Raw genomic sequence first — 22,555 nt, 5'->3', positions numbered from 1 at the left:
CCCACTGCTGTTCCGCTGCACTGTCAGTGGGAAGGAGGGAGGGGCTGGGGGGTGGAAGATGTTCTAAGGGCTTCTTTTATTTCTCATTATCTTCCTCTGATTCTGTTAGTAATAAATTCACTTTGCAGCTTAAGTTGAGCCTGTTTTGCCCTTGATGTGTTTCTCCCGGTCTTTATCTCGCTCATGAAGTGTTTGTTAATTTTTTTTCCTTTTCCCTCCTCTGCCCAGCTGTGACAGGGGAGGGTGAGCGAGCGGCTCTCATGGGTGCCTGGCGCTGGGCCAGTGTCAAACCATGGTACCATGTCAACATGGAAACTGCCACCACGTCCCTCACCAAAATATGGATTCATCAAGCTTGAAGGTTTAAGAGGCTCCCTCATCCATGATCACAGAATCACAGAATCATCAGGGGTGGGAAGAGATCTTCAAGCTCATCCAGCCCCACCCCAGCAGCACCAGCATCATCCCAAACCCTGTCCCCAAGGGCCACATCCAGACTCCTCCTGAGCACTCCCAGAGACAGTGACTCCACCACTCCCTGGGCAGCTCATCCCAAGGCCTCACCACTCTGGCAGGGAAATTTTCTTTTCTGGTCTCCAACCTGAACCTCCCTTGGAGCAGTTTAAGGCCTTTTCCTCTCATTCTTGGGGCACGGCAGCAGAGCCCGACCCCCCCGGCTGCCCCCTCCTGTCAGGGACTTGTGCAGAGCCACAAGGTCCCCCCTGAGCCTCCTTTGCTCCAGCCTGAGCCCCTTTCCCAGCTCCCTCAGCCGCTCCTGGGGCTCCCGCCCCCTCCCCGCTCCCTCACCTCCAGCCCCTCCAGGGCTCTCCTGCAGGAGCCAGAACTGGGCACAGCCCTCGAGGGGCCTCTCAGTGCCCAGCACAGAGGGACAATCCCTGCCCTGCTCCTGCTGGACACACAATTCCTGATCCAGCCCAGGGGCCAGTGGCCTCCTTGGCCACCTGGGCACCCTTGGGCTCGTGTCCAGCCATTGGCACCAGCACCCCCAATGTTTTTATCTGTGCAATTCCAAAATATGAACAACCTGCATCCTACACCTCCGTCACTGCTGCTTGTTTCAAAGGTTCCTCTTTTCATGAAGTGGTGCAAATCCTCCTCTGCTTTTCACCACGGATCGCCTGCCATCTATTCAGCAAGATGGGAGCCAGTGATCAGTTGATAAAGAGCAAAAAGCTAAACCAGAATTATTTGGTGGTGTGTACTGCCTTAAGCTGAGCAAAGCTGAAGATCAGGAGCAATTTCTGTTAATAGCACCTGGAGTTTTAAGAACTCAGCAAATTCTTGACCACTGTTTCATTCTGAGGCTGGGGAATGAGGATCTGGTCGTTCTCCCAGCTTTTTTTGTATATTTCACTCTGAATATTTCAGTTTATGTAGAAAAAGGCTTAAATCAAAGTTTCTCGTGAGAACAGAAAGGTTATTATTTATTTATGAGATATTTTCAGTCTTTATATGACATCTTGGTGGTTAACAAACTTCTTGTATTTCTTTGTATTTCTTGGGACTGTAAAGCAATCACAGATAAAAGCTTTTCCTTGATGCTATAATCATTATTTATAAGCTCTAAACAAGCACTGGAACATTTAAAGGCAAGGTGTCCCCACATGCAATTTCACTGTTTATCAACCAAAAATACATCTGCAAAGGCAGAGCCCCACACCAAGGTGCAGTAGGAGGATAAATCACTGGGGTTGCCCCACTGAAATGTGTCTTTTTTTTGGATTTCTGCTCAAAAAACCAAAGAAATTTTCTTAAAATAAGTTCTATATTTTCAGTCTGAGACCTTACAAAGGGCAGGGAGATTTATCACCAATAAATATTATTTTGGGTCATGATCAAGTCACAAATTTGGACATTTTATTCTGACAAGAAAGTAAGTCAATGCTAATTTTTATATATTTTTGTTCAAAAAATATAGTTAAATTTTATCAAATTTTAATTTAAGTTCCAGAGCTTTTTGGTTGGTTGGTTGGTTGAGGTTTTTTTGATGGTTTGGAGTTTCTTTGGGTAATTTTTCAGGATTTTTTTAGACTGCAAACACAGAACAGAGCAGGAAAATACTTCTAGGACCATGCACTCCAACGGAGTCCCTTATAACAATTAATTTTCTGCCTAATCTTAGGGAAAAGGGAGTTTTAATCTAAAAACAGTAAGATGGGAACAGTCCAGAGATTAACTGCCATGTGCCACCAATTGTGCCAGTCAACCAAACTCAATATGGGGCTAAAATAAAATGTAGGCTTGAAAGGTTTTCTTTTTTTATCCTATTTCTGTGAGAAAGTTTTGCCATTTGCATAAGAAAATGAATCAGAATTGCAACTCCAACACCTCCTCCCAGATGCTGATACACCTTTGGTCTTGCTCTGAAAATGAAGCCTTGGGTGAGAGGCTGGAGGGGTTCAGGAAAGGATGGCATGGAAGTTTCCAGAAGGAAGGGTGGGCAGCTTGGAGTGGATCACTGCTGAGCAGAAAACAAGGGGAAACTTTGGGGAAATTTCATAGACAAGGTCAGAAAATCACAAAAACGTTTGTCTGGTTGCCATTTTCCTTGGAAAATTAAAAATGAAATTACAATCATTTAACCAGGAAAAATTATTTACTGGTCAAAATATTGTAAACATCTATTTTATCCTATTTATTCTGGATATTTTCTTTTTTTTGTATCTATATTATTATATGTTTTTGTTAGGCTGTGTAATTCTAGTGAGGAAAAGGGGAAATTTTGATCATGATATATTTTACCCTTTTCTCTTTGTCAGTGTATGCTAAGAATACACATTTTAAGCCATCTAAGTAGGTGCACTGTTACATATATATTCCTTCCCTACAGATTATAGTAATATATTAAACAGATAACCATTTTTATCATATATCCTCAATGCGAAAGTGCTAATTTTAGATTAGGAAAAGTACATGATGTGAAACCAGATTGAACCAACAGTGAAACGCCTCTGTTAAAACAATGGAGATTAAATTAATCTGATCAGGTTGTACTATTGTCAAAATTTATTTTACTTTATGACTTTTGGGTTGCAAAGAGAAAGTGGCTCTCTAAGCATAGACAAATCCAGCTGAGGATCTCCAAGAGACAAACAAACCAGAAAGGAGCCAAATGTGGATTTAAATGGGGCCAACCTTGTCCCAGCACCTCACTTTCACCAGAGGCAGCAGAAGGTTTGCAAAAGGCTCTGCTGGAAAATGAAATTTGCCAAACACCTTTCTTCCCACTGGGTGTAAATAACTGCAGAGCTGTTATCCCAAAAATGTGCCTCCCCTCTTCATGTCCAAGCAATAATTTTCCAGTGAAGGATGACAATACCTGAAGGCACTCCTGTTACTGCTTGTTCCCTTTCTGCCTGACCACGACCTCTGCCTTGCTGTGAAGCTCAGGCTGTGCTGGCCATACAAAGACAATCTCCTACACTGGTCATACAGGACAATTTCCTACTCTTAGGAGGAGGCAGAGATGCTCTGGTTAGTGATGGATCCACTGCTTTTGGCTGCTCTCCACGTGCATTTCACCCCACTCAGCACAGCCAGGCAGAGAGTGAGCAGGAGTTTCAATTCATGCACAGCCAGTCCTTGGAGCTGTTTTTCCCTGTTTACTCCAGGAACATGCACATGATTTTTGCCAAATTCTTTGCCATATTAACTCCAAGCCCTTTGCCATTTTAACACCAAACTCTTTACCATATTAACGCCAAGCCCTTTGCCATTTTAACACCAAACTCTTTGCCACATTAACTCCAAGCCCTTTGCCATTTTAACACCAAGCCCTTTACCATATTAACGTCAAGCCCTTTGCCATTTTAACACCAAACTCTTTGCCACATTAACTCCACGCCCTTTGCCATTTTAACACCAAACTCTTTGCCATATTAACGCCAAGCCCTTTGCCATTTTAACACCAAACTCTTTGCCACATTAACTCCAAACCCTTTGCCATTTTAACACCAAGCCCTTTACCATATTAACAAACACATCCAGACACTCTGAAGGCTGAAATGATGCTCAAGCCTGTAATAACTCACTTAAGTAACTCATGACTTCTCTCATCCCAAGGGGTTAAGGACAGCTCAGCTTTCAGATATTTAGCATTTAATAAATTCCTTCCTAGTAAATTGACAAGGTTGATTTTAACTGTTTCATACAATAATCAATCATTTTTATAATTTTCATACATGTATAAGTTGCCTCTAAGGTATTTTCCCTCCATCAAGCAAACAAACCAAAAAGGCATCACCCCAAAACCTGCTTTGTTTTTCCTTGAAGAAAAGTGAATCAAAATTTATTTCAAAATGCTCTGAGGCTTAGCATGTAAAACAGTAACATTTCTGTTTTTCTTGGTCCTTCCCAGCTTTGGCCTCCACCTGTTCCCAAAGAACACAGCCCGTCTCTGTGGACTGTGTGTCTGAGGAGAGGGAAACAGGACAGGAGGCAGGAGCAATATTCCAGACTGATTAAATGAAATCTGGATAAATCAATAAAAAATTCAGCTGCAATCAGGGCTGTGGGCTAATGGCTTGTTTGCTTCATTGCATGAGGAGCCAGGGTAAAAAAGAACTATTTGTTTTCATTTGAAATTCTATAAAAAGTAACAGACTGAATTATTGTATGTACGTTGGAAGACTGAAGCCCAAGTCATCTGCTGCTGTTTTTGTCTCTAGGCCATGCCTCATTTACTGGGATGAAATTCCTGGGGAAGTTTTTGGTCTGGTCTACAACTCTGCTTTATAAAAGTGATGCCAGTTTGTACTGTACAACCAGCACCGTGTTACACTCCAGGCTTGCTTCCTCCCTCCTGTTTAGCTGGTTATTAGGGAGTGCAGAGAGCACAGTGACATTTTATAACTGGGAAATAAAGAAGACATTTCTTTAGCAGCAAATCTTCTTTCCCCCTCAACTTAAAAAAAAATCACAAGAAAGCACAGACTTGGTAGATAAATACACAAGCACTGTGATCAGAAAGGGCCTGGAAATGCCTCCAAATACAATGTGAGAGGGAAGAAGGTTAGTTAAAAAGTGCTGTGGATACTCCTGGTTCTCAAAGGAAAGCCAGCTTTGTTCCTCTTCAAAACCAGCACCTCATGGAGAAAAAGAGATTGCATCTGTAACTCTCACTGCAGCATGATCCCGGTGTGAAAATAAAAAGGGAGGCAGTGGAAAAGCAGAGGGGAATTTGCACCACAGGCTTAGATTGTGATTATGAGGAAAAGCCAGACCTGTCGTAAACAAGTTATGTGAAGACACAGGCAAAAGTTGGAAGAAAATGCCTAAAGTTCTCCAACTCAGACATGTTTACATTCTTTTACACCTACCACAGAAAACTGCCATTCTCTTATACACAAAGGTAACAGGGACAGGATAAAGTTCCAGGCAAGTTTTCCCACTATGCCAGTGAAAACTGATTTCTGCATTGAAAAAAAGAGCAAGCGCTGGCTGAAAGGTATGATTCCAACACTCCAAACAGCACTCTGGATTTCTACAGGAAAAAATCCCTGGCAGGCAAACAGTGACAAAGACAGGTTCAGCATCTGTCCCCTTCCCCAACATATAAAAATCTCAGCCCCATGCATTACAAACCCCACATTCAGTGCTTCACATCAGTGGAAAGACCAAACAGTGACAGCTTTTGCTTCACTGCTAAAATGCCTCTATGTCAAAACCCAGGAAAAGGCACAATTTTATAAACAATTTTTTTCTTTTACACACAGTTTCTAAATCCTTAAACTACCAAAATACAGAAAAAAATAGGAAAAGCACCTACTCCTTAGCTTCCAGTTCCACACAGCTCCCAAAGCCCTGCTAAGCATGTATGGATTTTTGACAAATACCTCTTACCTGTAAAAGAGCAATGTTCAGATTCCTTACTAGATGTTATCGTCATGACAAGTCAAACAGTCTTTTTTATAGAAGGTTGGGTGGCTTTTCAATAAAGCATGTGTGCATTTAAAAAAAAAACCAGAAAAAAAACCAACACAAACCAAACCCCTCAGAGAGTCTCCCTTCCCTCGCTGTCAGTCAAAAACAAGTTGAAATAAGCCTGAGTTGGAATTACCTGAATAAAGAAACTGGAGAGAGGGAGGGAGGAGAGGGAGGGAGGGAGAAAGAGAGGGAAAAAAAAAAAAGAAAAAGAGTCTGAGAGGAGACTCAGTGATGTCAGCAGTGTGTGTTAAGGAAATCTACAGCTGAGCCCAGCAAACTTTATAACTGCACAGCTCTCGACACCCAGTTACGTGGTAAGCAAATACCTGCTTCAGAGGAAACTGATTTACTTCTAAAGAAGTCAGTTAATCTTTGAAGAAACTTCAGCCAGGCTGATCAAAGTCCCTGAAAGGCCTTATTTCCTAAATAAATAAGGTTATGAGTGGTTGTATAATGCTAAGAAAAGAGGAAGAAGGATAAAAAAGTCAACGTTATTGATTACCCCTTTCCTGTTGGCAAAAGGGAGATTGAGACTCATCTGAAATAAATTCAGGTTGTGGTTGTCACCCACTGAGCTGCAGCAGCTGAAATACCTGACCACCAAATTTTCCAGTGTATTTATCCACACTTTTTCCTTTGATGGCTTTTTCTGGGTTTGCCTGGGTGCCTTTCTACCTTTGTTTCCCAGCTGCAGAGAGCACAGACAGGGATGATCTGAGCAGGGGGAAGTCAGGTACCCCAAACACAGGGTGTGGATGTAAAGCCTGCGCACTGCCGTTGGTACCACGCTGGAATTGGATGTGATTCCCTGGGAATGCAAACAGCAGCAGGGAAAGGGAAGTTGCTGCAGCACCAGCCAGGCTCATGTGATGCCCTGGGATATCATTATTCTGAGTCCACATTACTGTAATTCCTGGGAATTCCATATCCCAGCAAGCTACTCCAGGACAGGATAGCTCAGCATCACCTGCAGGCACATCCCACAGTGCCGGGATAACTTCCTTCCCTTTCACTTGGGACAAGGAGCACATCGAACACTGGCATGAGTCCTTCACCAACCAAACTCTTCCCACCTCAAATTCCCACAGAACACACCAGCCAGAGCAAAATCCCTGCTAAACGGGGATCTAAATGCCATAAACAGATATTAATAATGCCCTGATATGCGACCAGAGGAAAGCAGGAGCTGGAATTCTGCTGTCAAGTGCAGCATTCAGGCAGTGCCAGGAGGCAGCAGCTGTTTTGCATTTAAAAGGGCAACACTTAGAGGTGATTTTTTTTTTTTTTTTCACTTTGCCAGAGACCGAAGAATTTCACACGGCTTGGGTTGTTCCCCGAATCCATGAACCTGTTGCACTGGTGTCTCTTTCTCTATATTTACTATGAGGGAGATGGCAACAGCTATAAATATATTTATATTTATATATAAAAATGCTTGTGAAGGTCTTTTTCTGCTTTCAGATGAGCTGTTCTGTTTGCAGAGATTCATGATGGGATGAAGCACCTACACCAGGAATTCTCTTTCACTATCCAATTAAATTATGTTTAGCTGTGGTTATTCATTATTAAAAATCCCCAGTGAAAGCTTTCCCCTTCTTTCTTCTGAGTAAAATTCCACAAACTGCCCAAATCATAACAAAATATGAATATTCTAATGTGCTAGTCCCACAGATCCCTCAAATCAGGATTTGTGGCAACACGGTGACCATGAAATCCACTGTAGTGTGAGGGGTCTTTGGAAGATCATAATATGAGGATATGCTCTCAAAGATGCACAACAGTTCAGTTTTTAATCTTTTTACTAATGCTTTGTGGATTCTTACTCCATTCTGCAAAACAGAGCAGCAGAGCAGAGAGTAGAATTTGAGTTGCATGGGCATTTCCCAGCTTTGCGTGCATGATTTGGAAATGTAAATACCTTTCTTTGCACAGTTTTCCACCTTAAACAAGTGTCACTTCCTTGTGGGTCACCACAAGCTCTGGGCCTGTTCCCACACTGCTGCTGAGGTGGGCCAGAAGGAAAAGTTAATTTGTCATTTCATACCCTCCAAAATGCATAAATTCACTTTTTTCCCCCTTCAGATTTACCTAGTACCAGGGCTTATAAATCTCTTTCCTTGCAGCAACAACAGGTGAGTTCAAAAGTATGGGCTAGAGATGTTGAAATACTGACCCAAACTTCTCCAATCAATAAAGCTGAGCAGGAAACCCCATGGTGATGAGAGGCTTGCTCAGGGCATTTTCATATTTTATGTTGGCTGTGGATAAAGTTAAGTAAGGAAAAGAGACAATAAAACTGGATCCCTGGCAGAAAAGTTAGTCCTACTCATCAAATCTACACCTGCAATTTATCCTTGATCCAAAAATCAGTTATTTTAGTGAAAAAGTACTTTGGGCTTCTCATGTGAAGCATGATCCAGCTCAGAAGGATGACTGCAGTGTGAGTGGGGAAAAGCCACAGCCATCTTTAAACTTTGTCTCTTTTTCCTTGTTCCTGGGAATCCAAAGTTCAGAGTTTAAAATCAGACCCAGGATATAAAGAAATTGGCATCGTTATAGAAACCAGACACAGAAATGGTTCTTGCATGAAACAAGTTCAGGATGTCCTGAGCAGGCAGAGTTTTCACCAGGGAACTGCTAAACATCTGTTTGTGCTTTTACACAACTAAATCTGTGTGTAAAGCTGAGCCTTGTCTTGTTGAACACAGATATTTGTGCTTTATGTACACCACGGTTTTTTAGTTGTTTGAAGACAGTCCTTTCTTTTTTGTATTTTTCCCACATGCTTTAGAGTATTCATCTATTCATCAAACTATTCACCTGATTCTTATTGATGAAGTTCTTGATAAAAAATAATTGAAAGGGTTAGAATTAATTACAGAGATTCTCATAAATTAGGTAAAACATTGGCACTGAAGGAAATGCAATTAATGGAATCACAGAAGGGCTTGGACTGGAAGGGAACTTAAGGATCATCCATCCAGCTGCTCTGGGCACCCTGTGCCAGGGCCTGCCCACCCTGCCAGGGAACAATTCCTGCCCAATCTCCCATCCAGCCCTGCCCTCTGGCACTGGGAAGCCATTCCCTGGCTCCTGGCCCTCCATGCCTTGGGAATTGTCTCTCTCCAGGTTTCCTGCAGCTCCTTCAGGCCCTGCAAGGCCACACTGAGCTCAGCCCAAAGCTTCTCCTCTCCAGGCTCAACAATCACAGCTCTCACAGCCTTTCCTCCCAGCAGAGCTGCTCCATCCCTCTGCTCATCCTGGTGCCTCCTCTGGCCTCTCTCCAGCAGCTCCACATCCTCCCTGTGCTGGTCCAGGACTGTGGATGCTAATGGGGATGGGAATCTTGACACTCCAAAAAACCAGACACCACACTCTCCCCACTTACATGTGCTCTTAGCACGCTCAACACACATTTTTCCATCTTTTTTCTTTTGTCACATCTTTGTTGACATTGCAGCAGTGGCCACAGTAAGGAATTTACAGCCCATTTTCCCAGCCTGCTCCGGGTTAACGCCGTGGTTTGAGTACAAGCCCTCCACAGTGGGCTCTTTGCATGATGAGAGGTTGTGGCTGACACTGCTGCTCCTGGGGGAGATTTGTGCACATGGAAAGCACATAATTGGAACAGGATTTTACTCTGCTTGACGAGCTTCACACAGAAGGATCTGGCTGAGGAGAGCCCAGCTCTGTTCTCAATGAAGCGAGCAGTGACCTCTGTGGATACCCCGTTACCGCAGCTTTCCAAAACTTTTTCCCAAGGAGTTTGGATGTGAGACGGCTGCAGTTGCTGAGATGTGTCTTATCTGCTCACATTAGGGAAGGTGGTTGGTTCTTCATCCAGCTGGCTCAGGGTTTCAGACCCCCAGCTCCACTGCTGTCCTGAGAGGGATGGAAGGACTTCGACAGCTTACAAGTTTAAGATGCTGCCCAGAAGTTTTGCTTCTCAATGACAGAAATACTGACATGTTGCCACCCAAGAGAGCAAAAGGATTTCCAGGTAGCAGAAAGCTCTGGTGGAAAACAGCTTCCTGGCAAAAGTCACTCATTCCCAGGCACATTTGGCTGCCTTCTCCCTGGCTGTGGAAATGAGCATCTTCTGGGTTTAGTTCTTACCCAGAGATGGAGCAGATTCACAAGCAGGAATTCAAATCCAAGCTGACTTTCCACACCAGAGTGAGAGTGACAATGCGCTTCAGATCCAAGAGGGATTTTAATTTCCCCTCCCCTGCCAATCTGGTCAAAATGTCCAAAGCAGCAAAAATTCACCACAGATTCCTGGAACTGGTCCTCATATCTTTGTTTTGTGATACTCTGTGGTGGGTGCATGCTCGGTTTGCCACATCATGAGCCAGCAGGATGCATGAATGTCCCCGTGGGGATGTTCTGCTCACATTGCTGGGAGCTTCCCAGCAGGCAAGGCTGCTTCCTGCACACTCTCCAGGTGTGAGCAGAGAACTCTCCAGGTCCCTCAGGTTGTAGCTGTAACATGACGTTGGATTTGTTGCCATAGGATCAGATCCACGCTCATGGAAAACTGTGCTCTGCAAGACACAACCCTGAAAATTGTTCCCAGCTACTAGCAGGATGTCTGGCCCAAGCAATGACCCCAGGTTATGGTCTAGAAGAGCTGCTCCAGGGGATGCTGGAGAGACAGGGCTGGAAGCATCCAGCTGAGAGAGCCACTGACCACAAGAAACAGAGGCAGCTTTGCCTGGTCTGTCATTTCCCTCCCCTTGACCCATGGTGGTCTCTCTCTCTGCTGTTCCGTGGTTTCTGCTCAAGTGTGAATTTCCCTAGTTAAGAGCTGCCCTGATGACCAGAAATCCTTCTGGGAACTGCTGGGAAACCCCAGCTCCTCAACCACTGGATCCCTCCTGTTGATGTGGCACAAAGAGCATTCCTCAGTCAAAGAGAAACTTTCATCTTCAAGTCCAGGTATCTTCAGTGGCACACTTTGGAGGACAACAGTGGGAATGGGAATCTCTCCTAATCAGATTTCAGTTTGTTTGGATGACAAAATCTGCGAATCCACTCTGAATTCTCCAACCATGGGGCCACAATCTCTAATTCTCAAGCACATTTCTCAGTACTGTCCAGCACGTAGGTTAGGTTTTTTTTTCCTTACCTTTACAACTCAGGGATATTTTAATGGAGCTTTGCTTTAGAATAATTTGAGTAATAATGGTTTCTTTTACTTGGAAACTTCTTTTCATGAGCAGCAATAAGAGCCCTGTGAAAAACCTGTTTGGAACTTTCTTTACTGAGTTTCTTTGAGCTGTAGCTATTTGGGACAAAAATGTGGCTTTACTGCTACCAGTTTCAGATACCCAGACTAGATGGCCTCTCAGGAAGCAGCAGTAAAAAGGCAGAGCAAATTAAATGGGTACCTTTGTGCATTTTAAACGTGTCTTTCTGGAAAAATAACTTCTGGCTTGAATGAAAGGAACTGAAGTGTGTACTTTTGCCAAACTTTATCCAAGAGGATTAAGAAGTGAGCCTACAGACAACTCCTGAGGTTGACAGAGCACGGAACACTACTGAAAGTGCACAAAAAGAGGGTAATAAAGGGAAGGGCACAGGGTGTGTGTAAAAAGACTGTCCTATCACCAACAGAGATCATAGCACAACAAAGTGAGCTTCCAAACACCAAGTGCAAACATTTGTCCAGAGAGCGCTGAAAAGGCTCAACTTCAAGATCAAATTTTTGTAGAAAGCAGAGTTGTCATCATTTATCTACAGAACTCAACTTTGAGAGGAAGTAAAATGCAATCCATGATATGACAGGTGATGGTTCTGTGACAGGAAGATGGACAGGGGTGCCGGCTGCACCCGTTGTCACCAGGATTGCACCACAGTTTCCATCACAACCTCCTATTTTCATATGCCATGAGCATTGCAAAATGCTGACCTTTGGGGCTGCATTTTTCCATGCTTGCTCCCTGCCCCAAAGGTGAATTCTTTCAGAAAGTCTGAGCAGAATTTTTTCAGGGACCATGGCTATTATTTTTGGCTGTTGCCAGGGCGGCTTGCCTGGGGCAGATTGAATAACAACTGGTTTGTTCCTCTGAGCTACAATAAATCCCACCATCCATCATGTGAAGGAGAAAATTAAAAGCATGAAAAACAAATCAGAGCTCTCCCAATCTGAGCGTTTGCAAGGACTGTTTAGGCTTGCAAATGGCAGCAGGTGAAGAAAAGAGAGATTTAACAGGGGGATACCGCCCTGACCAAGAGTCTCCTTTAATGACAATTAACTCCACCATATTTATATCAGGAGTTGGTCTCAGGGACAACTGTTGAAAAGTGGTGTTAAAATTCAATTTTCAAGGTATGAGGAGAGGAGGCTGGGTCTGTTTTGTCCCTCTGAGTGTGATGCCATGATGATTTTTTGCCTTTTCTTTTATACCCCTGTTATACCTTTTTACAACTTCTGTATTCCTAGTGCTTTTTGCCTACATTCTTGGACTTGTTTGTCAAGCTGAGAGACTCAACATTTTAGAAGCTTCGTAGCCAGGGATCAGTGTGCCCCAGAGCCCAAGGTCCTCTCCAGAACACATTCTGTAAACCAAGAGAGAACCATCCAGGGGAAGGTTCTTTGGGGAGGGGGGCTCACTTGAGCCTCTCATTGGGGAATCTTTGATAGATATGCTAATTAGTAAAACCTATAATGTTATACTGGATCTTTTGGAGGGCATTGTTCTGTGCATTTCCCCTGTGTGCATTCGACCTGGATGTAGTGCACCTAAGGATCCTTAAAATAAATACCAAGGTAAAATCCCTTTTCCCCTTCTAACCGTGTTTGAGTCTTAAGACCAGGAAAAGGCATCAAGTGTCTCTAACATGGGACACTTGCTCTTCTCAAGAGGTTAATTAAGAATTGAAGGGTTGCACATTCCCATCCATTGCCACAGGCTGGGTCAGTCAGTGTCAAGGGCATTAAATATTCTGCATTTCTCAAAAGCAGGACACTTGAAGAAACCTTAAAACATGGATATAGATGCTGAACTACATGGCTGAAAATGCTCTCTAGGGGCTTTAAAGACCACAGACAATGCATTAGGATAGAGATGCTGAGTAGCACTCAAAGCCACAAACAACCCCAGAACAAACCCCCACGTTTGCTATTAGGAAATAGCGCCCAGGTGGCCTCATATACCCCCACATATTCTCCTGATTTTATCATCCACGGAAAATATGTCTGAAAGTTACTGTACAGACAGGAAAAGCCAGTCTCCCTATGGGCCCCAATAAAGAGTAGAGCTGTCCAAAGGTCTCCGAGAGTGCAAATGTATTTGTTCCAGTAGGTCTGGTCTGTGAGGCTGCACACCCTCCAGACTACAGCTTCATCTGGGGACAAGTTGCTGGAGCAGGGTCATCCCAGAGCACAGGGCACAGGGCTGTGTCCAGATGGCTCTGGAATATCCCCAGGGAGGAGAGCCCAGAGCCTCTGTGGCCAATGTGCTCAGGGCTGGCCCTGCCCAGGGCAGCAGTTCTGCCTCCTGTGCAGGGCAATTGCCGGGCTCAGGCCCTGCCCGTGGCTCTGGTGCCGCTGCCGGAGCCCGGGCCCTGCCCTGAGCCCTCCCTGCAGCCAGGGACACCCAGGGCTGAGGGCCCCTCTCAGCTGGGGCTCCTCTCAAGGCTGAGCAGCCCCGGCTCCCTCAGCCTGTGCTGGGCACGGAGCTGCTCCAGGCCCTTCCTCAGCTGCGCAGCCTCCGCCGGCCCCGCTCCAGGAGCTCCCTGGCCCTGCTGGGCTGAGGAGCCAGAGCTGGGCACGGCACCCCAGAGGTGCCCCCAGGGCTGGGCACAGGGGCAGGATAACCCTGACCTGCTGGGAATGCTCTTCCCAGTGCACCCCTGAGCACCATTGGCCTTCTGCACTCTGCTGGCTCAAGGACAGCTTGTTGTCCACCACGACCCCCAGATCCATCTCCTCAGAGCTCCTTTGCAGCAGTTTTGTTTTCAAATGATTGTGTTTTACACTCATTATTTTTCCAACTTAACATTTGAGTGCCTGATTATCTACTTTTATTGAGTCTGTCATTCAGTCCACAAAAACAACCTGTTCATGCTCTGCCCTGATACATTCATAATTGACATTAAATATAACGCTTTAATGCCACACTTTAATGCCACACTTTTAACCTCAAGAACAACAAAATGCCTGGCTAAGATGAAGCTTACAGGGTTCACATAACAATCTGCTTGTTTTATAACTTCCTTTTTCTAGCTGCAACTAATGCATCCACCTACCAGTTATTGCTAAATCATTCCTCCAGGTTTCCTTGCTACCTAAGAATGTCTGGCAGATCTGCAATTGCACCTGCACATGGACCTTAACATCAGACTTGCAGCGACTTTGTTCTCTAATACATCCTGCTTTTATAATGCCGGATAAAAACCCAGAAGGATGATGGTGAAATCAGACTGGTTTGTCATTCACTAAATTTAGGGATTTTTGAATATATGAAGCAATTGCTTAACCTCATAAATCCTCACGGCTGGGTGGTATAAGAGTTCAAGAGGATCTTTCATCAGTGCATTAAATGGCTTCAAACTGACAGAGAATGGGTATAGATTGGATATTAGGAAGAAATTCTTCCCTGTGAGGTGGGCAGGCCCTGGCACAGGGTGCCCAGAGCAGCTGGGGCTGCCCCTGGATCCCTGGCAGTGCCCAAGGCCAGGCTGGACATTGGGGCTTGGAGCAGCCTGGGACAGTGGAAGGTGTCCCTGCCCATGGCGGGGAGTGGGACTGGATGATTTTTAAGGTTCCTTCCAACCCAAACCATTCTACACTTCCATGTTTTTCCCTGTGTTTCTTCTGCTTCCCACAGCATATCTCAGCTGAATCAGTGACAATGGACTCACAGGAAGTGCCTGCACTCTCCATACTTTTCCATGTATTCCTGGACCACTGCAACATTCCCAGATTTGAAGTCCTGCTGTCTCTTCCCCCGTTCTGTGGCTTGAGTGCAGCCTGTTGACAATTGATTTCATCAGGACAATGAATTATACCTCTGGATTGCTTGGAATGAAAGGAACTCTTTTCCTCGGGGTTCATTCCACTATTTTCTTTACTCAGCTACCTCGAAGCCCCACTTGCTCCAAGCTACCTTTTCAGATTTTTGTGTCCCTCAAAGGCCAGCTGTGCTATTTATCCCTTCTTGGAGGACCTCTGCTTTTAACTCCTTCTTGGAGCAGAGTTTTCTGCTGGAGGAACTGAGCCCTTTCAAACCTGTCCACAATGTTTGCATTGCAGAGAAGAACTGCAATCTCCTAAAGCTGGCTAAGGCAGGCTTCAAAATATTTCTTCCGTATTTACTTCACCTTTGGGCTATGTGGTTGACCACTTTTTTTTCCCCTCTAATTGTTGGTATTATTGGCCCAATTGCATTTCCAGGGAAGTTAACCCTTAGGACACTGCTCTGCACCTTGCTTTCCTGATCTTCCCTCAGATCTCTCCCTGCTTGCCCAGTCTCAGAGCGATTTTCTCAGTGCTCTGCAAGATACTTTTACTTCTTTTGTTTCCCTTCAGCCCTGGCTTGTTTACATTTTCCCCATACTGCCTTGTTTTATTGCTCATCTAGACCGTCATTAACTGTGTGTACTTTTCAATAACTTCCTTCACTTGGTTTTTTATCACTTCCTTGAATATATCCCAGCAGATCTGCAGGGAGATTTCTTCATCCTTGCAAATCAGTGGCCTGAAAATCACCCAAACCCACCTTAGAGGGCTGGAAAGAGCTATCCCTTAACACAGCCCTGCACTCGGGCACAGGAGGTTTGAGGTGCTTTCCACAGGTGAATCAAAGCAGGAAAAAGCTCTGCTGTGACCAAATCCATAAGATTTCCAGTGAATATCATGGATAAGATTCTACTGAGCCAGTTGAGGCGGGGGATGACAACTCAGAGAGCCACACAGGCGAGTCTGTCTCAGAAAACACCCAAAATTCCCACCTGGATGGTGGAGATAGGCTGGTTTTGGACAGCAAGGGGGCAACAGCTGATGCTGGCCACACTGTGGGCCCTGATGTGACTTTTCCTCCCTGCTGCCCAAAAAGGCACCCCTTCTGTCCAGAAGAACTCACTGAGCCACACTGATTTTTTTCTGGAGCTTGGCCATCGGGCCTAGGCCATAGAAAGGGCTCTGGATTTCCAATAAGTTGAACCTCCAGGAATCTGGAGCTATCAAAACTGAGCGAGACAATTTCATTCCAGCATTGGCAAGACAGTGTTTGGACGCAGCACATTACAAGATGTCCTGCCAGTTCTGGGTCTGGGAGCACACTCCAAAGCAGGTGAATCCTTCCTTAACTGGAGTTCCACAGCGAGGAAAACGTTTCACAGAACTCGAGCAAAGATGAAACCAGCTGGCTGATGGAGAGGGCTAAGAGAAGTGGTCCTCTCTGAAGAGCTGCCAGCAGTTTCTGAAATGAAGGTCAATTAAATTAAAATAATTGCAATCTATATCTGCAATGAGACAGGTACCTGTGTGTAAATATAAGCTGAATTTGTACCCACACTCTGGTACTCGATGGCAAACGCATGCACACAGAACAGAGGTACTTTCTAGAAGGCAGCTTTTCACACATTCCTTGGCAGACTGGATCACTTTCACCTCCTGTGATCCCAGACATTGTGGTGTTGCAGAAGGAAGGGGTCCCTTGTTTCTCTTGGGTTTCTGGAACAGCCTCACACAGATTCCCATTTTTGTATCTCTGTTCCAGACACATTTGCCAATCAAAGTACCTCTCTATCTCCCTCACTCTTCTTATCTCAAGAGCTTTGTTATAAAATAAAGGAAGTTGGGCTGGATGGTGCTGCCAAACTTTGAAAAGCTTCTGTAAAACACTACATTTTCCTGTAGTGCTGCAAAGCCCATATTTACCTAATAGACTGTCCGGAGTCCAAAGGAGCTTCTACAAAATTTCTGGTAAAGAGTATTTGTTTTAAGAATTGATATGCATGCCAAAAACAATGTACTGCATTTATCAGCCTGGAACTGTTACAATCTTTTCAGCAAATAATATCCCAGTTTCTGAAAAAGCCTAAAATGTGTATCTAATCCAATTGTGTCACCTCTCATTTCCTTCAAAGAGGGGGAAAAAGGCAAAGCTAAGCCTGAAATTCTGGTTTGAATTAACTGCCACTTTATCTCTAAGTGACCTCTTTGTGCAAAGCTATTACTGCAAACACAGTCTCTGAATCATTCAGTCGTCTCCAACGCCTGAAACACAGAGCTACAAGGTAGTTAATGCTATCAGCACTATCATCTTGAATTTTATGTAGGGCTTCTCATCCAAAATGCTCCAGCTCCTGGCAGGGTGATCCCTTCCCTGGGTGGGCTCCTAATGTGGGTGCTGCATTGAGCGTTGTAAAGGGGTAAGGGCAAATGGGAGGGGGCAGGAGGGGGGTTTTACACTTTAATTCCAGTGCCACTGTTAAAGAAAATAATCTTCCCTAAGGTGCAAACCAGCAACCAGTGAGTGCTCTGCAGTGCCACACAGCCGTGGAGAGAAGGAAATGAAGAATATTCCAGGTATTATTCTCAAATCCACTCGGTTCTCTCTGGCAGTATGAAGGGATCTAAGTGTTAGAAAGGTTCAGAACCTCTGACAGAAAATGAAGAGCTAGAAAAGGTATTCAAACAGATAGCCTTGGTTATTCAAGCTGTGATGGAGCCCTGCTTCTAACCAGGGCAATCTGGTGTGGTAAAAGCTTTAATTGGCATGACTAAAAAGCCAATTAATTTTCTTCATTGGAATAAAATCAATTTAAACTCATTCCATTATTCCTTGTGGCCAGCCATGCCAGCCCCTCACTGTCTGCCCACTCTGCCATGCACCCACAAATACCTTTTTCTCCATTTATTCCTGGTCTTTCCTCAGCAGCCAGGGGCTCCTCTTCCCAAAGGCATCTCCTGAGGGTGTTGGCAGTCAGCTCCCGAGGGTTGGGAAGCTCACCTCACCCCTGTCCTGTCCCACTGGTTCCTGAGGCTCTGTAGCTCCTTCCAGCCCTGACTGCTCCTGAAGCTCCCTCACTCCCAGCTGCTGGAGCAGGTTGAGGTGGTGAGCCCGAGGGCTGGAGAGCAAAGAAGAAAGAAGAGAATTTATACTTTGGTATTTTGGAAGCTGGAATCCAGGGAGAAGCTTAAGAACGTGACTTGAGGCCAAAATGTTTGGCTCTCCAGTTACAGAGCAGAGAGAGGCAGGTTTATTCCTATTGCAACACTGTGGCCCGTGTCCTGTAGGAATTTTCCAACATCATGGATGTGTGGTGGGTTCAGAAGAACCTCTCCTTCACTCGCCTGCTTCCTGCAGTGCTGCTGGAGGAAAGTGATAACAGAGGAATCAGCAGCGCTGCAAGAAACTTGTCTGAGCTAGAGCTGTCTATGGAGGGGCCTGGGAGTTATTCCTGGGACATCCCGAGGTTACAACTCCTCCTGCCACTGTCCTCCTCAGTTGTCCTTCCATGCCCTCATTCCAGCAGAATCATGGCCCTCGAACTGTTAATTTGGTCTTTGGCTGCTCTTTCATTTATTCCAGCTGCTGAGTTCGAGAAAGAAAATTAAAAAAGCAGCATCTCACTGAAAACAGATGCTGCCTCTGTACTAAGCAGATAAATTAAATACATAAAGCATGGCTTGTTTATAGTGTTGATTCTTTGTAAAGTTTTGCTGGTTTTATCCTTGATATTAGAATTCCAAGTATATTATATCACTTTATTTTTGATGCATCTGGATTAGGGAAATAGCCCAATGGCATTTCTCAGGAATACTGTAAATGAAATGGACTAACAATTTACCACAGAATTGACAGCACAGAGAAAAAAACCCTGAGTTCAGCTTTTACTCCTGTAGAACAGACACAGCTTTTCTGGCCTTCATTTCTCCACAGTCACTTACAATACTGTGCGATTTTTCTCTACATCCAAAATTCACAAATTTAATACATTGGAGTAAAACACACACTTCCAGCATGGATCTGTGTGCACACACAGGGATACAACTACAAGTAGAGATCACAGAATCATCAGGGGTGGAAGAGCCCTTCAGGATCATCCAGTGCCACCCCAGCAGCACCCCAAATCCTGTCCCCAAGGGCCACATCCAGACTCCTCCTGAGCACTCCCAGAGACAGTGACTCCACCACTCCCTGGGCAGCTCATTCCAGTGACTGACTACTCTTGCAGAAAATTTTCTTTCTCATATCTAATCTGCCCCTCCCCTGGTGCCATTTGAGGCCATTTCCTCTCCTCCTTTCCCTTGGCACACGGCAGCAGAGCCCGACCCCCCCTCACTGCCCCTCCTGGCAGGGAGCTGAGGAGAACAGGTCCCCCCTGAGCCTCCTCTGCTCCAGCCTGAGCCCCTTTCCCAGCTCCCTCAGCCGCTCCTCATCAGACTTCTGTTCCAGCCCCTTCCCAGCTCCCTTCCCTGCCCTGGACACGCTCCAGCCCCTCCAGGGCTCTCCTGCAGGAGCCAGAACTGGGCACAGCCCTCGAGGGGCCTCTCAGTGCCCAGCACAGAGGGACAATCCCTGCCCTGCTCCTGCTGGACACACAATTCCTGACCCAGGCCAGGTGCCAGTGGCCTCCTTGGCCACATGGACTAAAGCTGAGCCGGCTCTCTGTCTGTCTCAGAGCTCACTGGCTCCCCACCAAACAGTGATGGTTTTGCTCTTTGGTTTGAAAGACTAAGACAAATACATTTGTTTTAGTAAAGCGCAACAGGCAAACTTGAGCCCACATCCTCTGAGGTGAAAACCGATCTTTTGTTTGAATCACCTTATCAGTGTTTACAGTTCTATGAAAATACAACAATGCACATAGTCCGATAACCTTGAAAATTTAAATGAGAAGTGCCTGTGGTTTTCAGGTGTCAAAGCTAACCCAAAGGTCTTTCCAACTTCTTAGATCTTTTGAAACAGTCCTGTCTCAGGAAAGACAGGCAGAGAGTTTGTGGTCTGCCAGCACCGGAAGGATTTGGAATTTCTTAAGAGTTTCAGGATTTTGTGCCTCAAGTTATATTAAACAAAACGTGTGTATGAAAGAGTATCAGTGTCTGCATTGATGCATGCTGATTTTCAGCTCAGGAATATGAAAACAAAATAAATTACAACAAAAATGCTTTGGCAGCAAACGCATCTTCAAACATCATTAGGGAGATGTGATGAAGAAAGAGCTACGGTCAAAGTCAGAGCATGACAAGTGCAGAATTTCATGGACTATGTGTTTATATAGATTTTCATCTCCTTCTCCAGATATCCTGGCAATCACTCCATCTGGGGGTCCAGTTTGGGATGGTGGTGGGGTTTGGGGAGGGGGTGGTGGTGGATCCTCACAGCACAGGGCAGCCCCAGTGCTGATCCTCATGGGCTGTTCTGTTCCTCTGCACAGGGCTGAGATGGCTCAGTCATTTTGCCTGATTTCTGTAAAAACTGAGAAGTGAAAAGGAAAGCCTCTCACTTTTCTCACAACATAAGATGGGGCAAGATTTACCTTTGCACTGTTCTCCTTGGAAAACTTGCAAAAATGCTCCCCAAGCAGGACATTTGGCAGGTTTCAATTTAAATGTAGGCACCTGTTTTCCTGTGTGCTGCTCAGCTCCGAAATCACACTTTTTACTGATGTTAAAGAACTCAGGATGCCCCCACAAGCACACTCTTGCTTGCTCTCTGGTAATCCAGGGGTAAAGAAACAGGGAAAAGTAGGAAGCCCTGATCTTTTGGGTTCCTCTTAGGCAAATCAGCAAAAATCTTGAAGTAGATCTTTTACTGAAGCCTCAGAAATTGCTGCGGCCTGGTTGGACATGTCAGGGCTTCCTGCTCTGTCCTGTTGCTTCACCCGTGGTTTATGGACAGGTTGCAAGGATGTGCTTCTGGGGGCATCCAAAATTTAACCCTTGGGAACAGAGGCACTCAGGAGAACCCTTCAGCAGACTCTTTTCACCACACACTCCTTTTGTGGGAACGAGGCCAGGCTTTTTTGCAGTGGTTGGAGATGGTACCCGTGATTTATATCAGCCCTCAGCTGCTTTATATCCTCCCCAAGGAAATGGGATGCCTGAAAGGTTTTCCTCAGCCACAAAAGGCTCTCCTCAGGAGTAATCCCAGATCAGGCAGAGGCAGAGCCGTGAGACTGAGTTGTGCCAAACTGATTGGAATTACAAGCCCAGCTGAGATTTTGGATCACCAAAACAGTGTTTGCATAATTTCAAAACTACTTCTCTGCTTGATTCACACTGAGGAAGGGAAATGGATTGCCAGGAAAATGATTTCCTGAAGTTACTTTCAATGGTCTGAATTGTGAGTGGTTAATGAGGCTCAGGTGATCAATACGGATTTTCCTTGTGGAGAAATTTCTTTCCCAATTGTATTTGAACAACTGGCATTGCATTTCCCATAGATCACTTGGATATAAAATCAATTATTTAGTTCACTCCTGTAGGAAATAAAACCTTTTATTTGGTTGTGTTCTCCTTGTCCTTGTCACTGGGCAATTGTTTTCAGCTAAAAGTGCACTTCATGAGGCTGTAGCTGCAGCGCAAAGACTTGGACAGATCCATTAACTGCAGGGGTTGTTATAAAGTCCCTTTTTCTGCCTCTTGTGAAAGCCAAAACTCAGTCCCAGTGCGGGACCCCAGGAGGCAAACTCAAGAATCCAAAGAAGACTTCAGCAAAAAAATGAAATGTTGTATTTTTACTCATCAAACCACACCATGCTTTCCAAAGAGAAAAAATACTACTCTCATTTTCTATAAAACATTGTGCCAATGGTAAACCTTGTGACTGAAAGCACATGACAAATCACTGCTGATACCACAAGGGTCAAGATTCAGCACTTATTTGTCAGAAAACCTTCAATCTTCAAGCAAAAAAGTTGTCTGTCATGTGAAGGGAACCCCTGTGGTATTAAATCCTTGGTTCAAGTACATCATCTTCCACAATGTTTAACACCTCATTAAGACTCTGATTATGTATGAACCCTATCCTGGCTACTTTTTAACCATTCCTGGTGAGAAAAATCTTGAAAATGAACACAGGGTCAGTTGTTTTGTAATCACAGGGTGAATTCCTACCCTTGAGTAATTGCCCCCAGAGTTCCCACATCCTCCTGCAGCAGCTGGAGGTCCAGAGGTTACCTGAGGATCCAAGCAGCTCCTTAGAGGTGCATGGGGACAATTCCTGCTTGGTGGCCCTGTCCATGGCACAAGGTGCTGCTTCAGGCCTTTATCTCAGGATAAGAGAGCACCAGGCAAGGGAGCTGGGGAATTCCACCATCAGTTTAAAATCATAGAATCATTGAATTATTTGGGTTGGAAGGGACCTTAAAGCCCTCCCAGCTGCTCTGGGCACCCTGTGCCAGGGCCTGCCCACCCTCCCAGGGAACAATTCCTGCCCAAAATCCCATCCAGCCCTGCCCTCTGGCACTGGGAAGCCATTCCCTGGGTCCTGGCCCTCCATCTCTTGTCCCACGTCCCTCTCCAGCTCTCCTGCAGCCCCTTCAGGCACTGGAAGAGGCCCTAAGCTCTCCCTGGAGTTTTCTCCAGGCTTAACAATCCCAATTCTCCCAGCCTGGCTCCAGAGCAGAGGTGTTCCAGCCCTCTGATCCT

The 22,555-nt window shown here is 45.2% G+C and overlaps 1 protein-coding gene across 1 annotated transcript in view; it reads right to left on the bottom strand.

Moving 5' to 3' along the window:
* The window catches only part of KCNJ15 (potassium voltage-gated channel subfamily J member 15), a 25,677-nt gene extending 19,546 nt beyond the window's left edge, over window positions 1-6,131 (bottom strand). The window contains exon 1 of the mRNA XM_017736356.1: window positions 5,863-6,131. The gene's annotated coding sequence lies outside the window, so the exon portion shown is untranslated. The remainder of the gene's footprint in view (window positions 1-5,862) is intronic.
* Window positions 6,132-22,555: the final 16,424 nt, after the last annotated feature.

This window comes from Corvus brachyrhynchos, unplaced genomic scaffold (genome assembly GCF_000691975.1).
Source record: "Corvus brachyrhynchos isolate BGI_N302 unplaced genomic scaffold, ASM69197v1 scaffold434, whole genome shotgun sequence".
Lineage (NCBI taxonomy): Eukaryota > Metazoa > Chordata > Aves > Passeriformes > Corvidae > Corvus > Corvus brachyrhynchos.
Note: the sequence above shows the minus strand (reverse complement) of the source record. Positions and strands in the feature narration are given on the sequence as shown.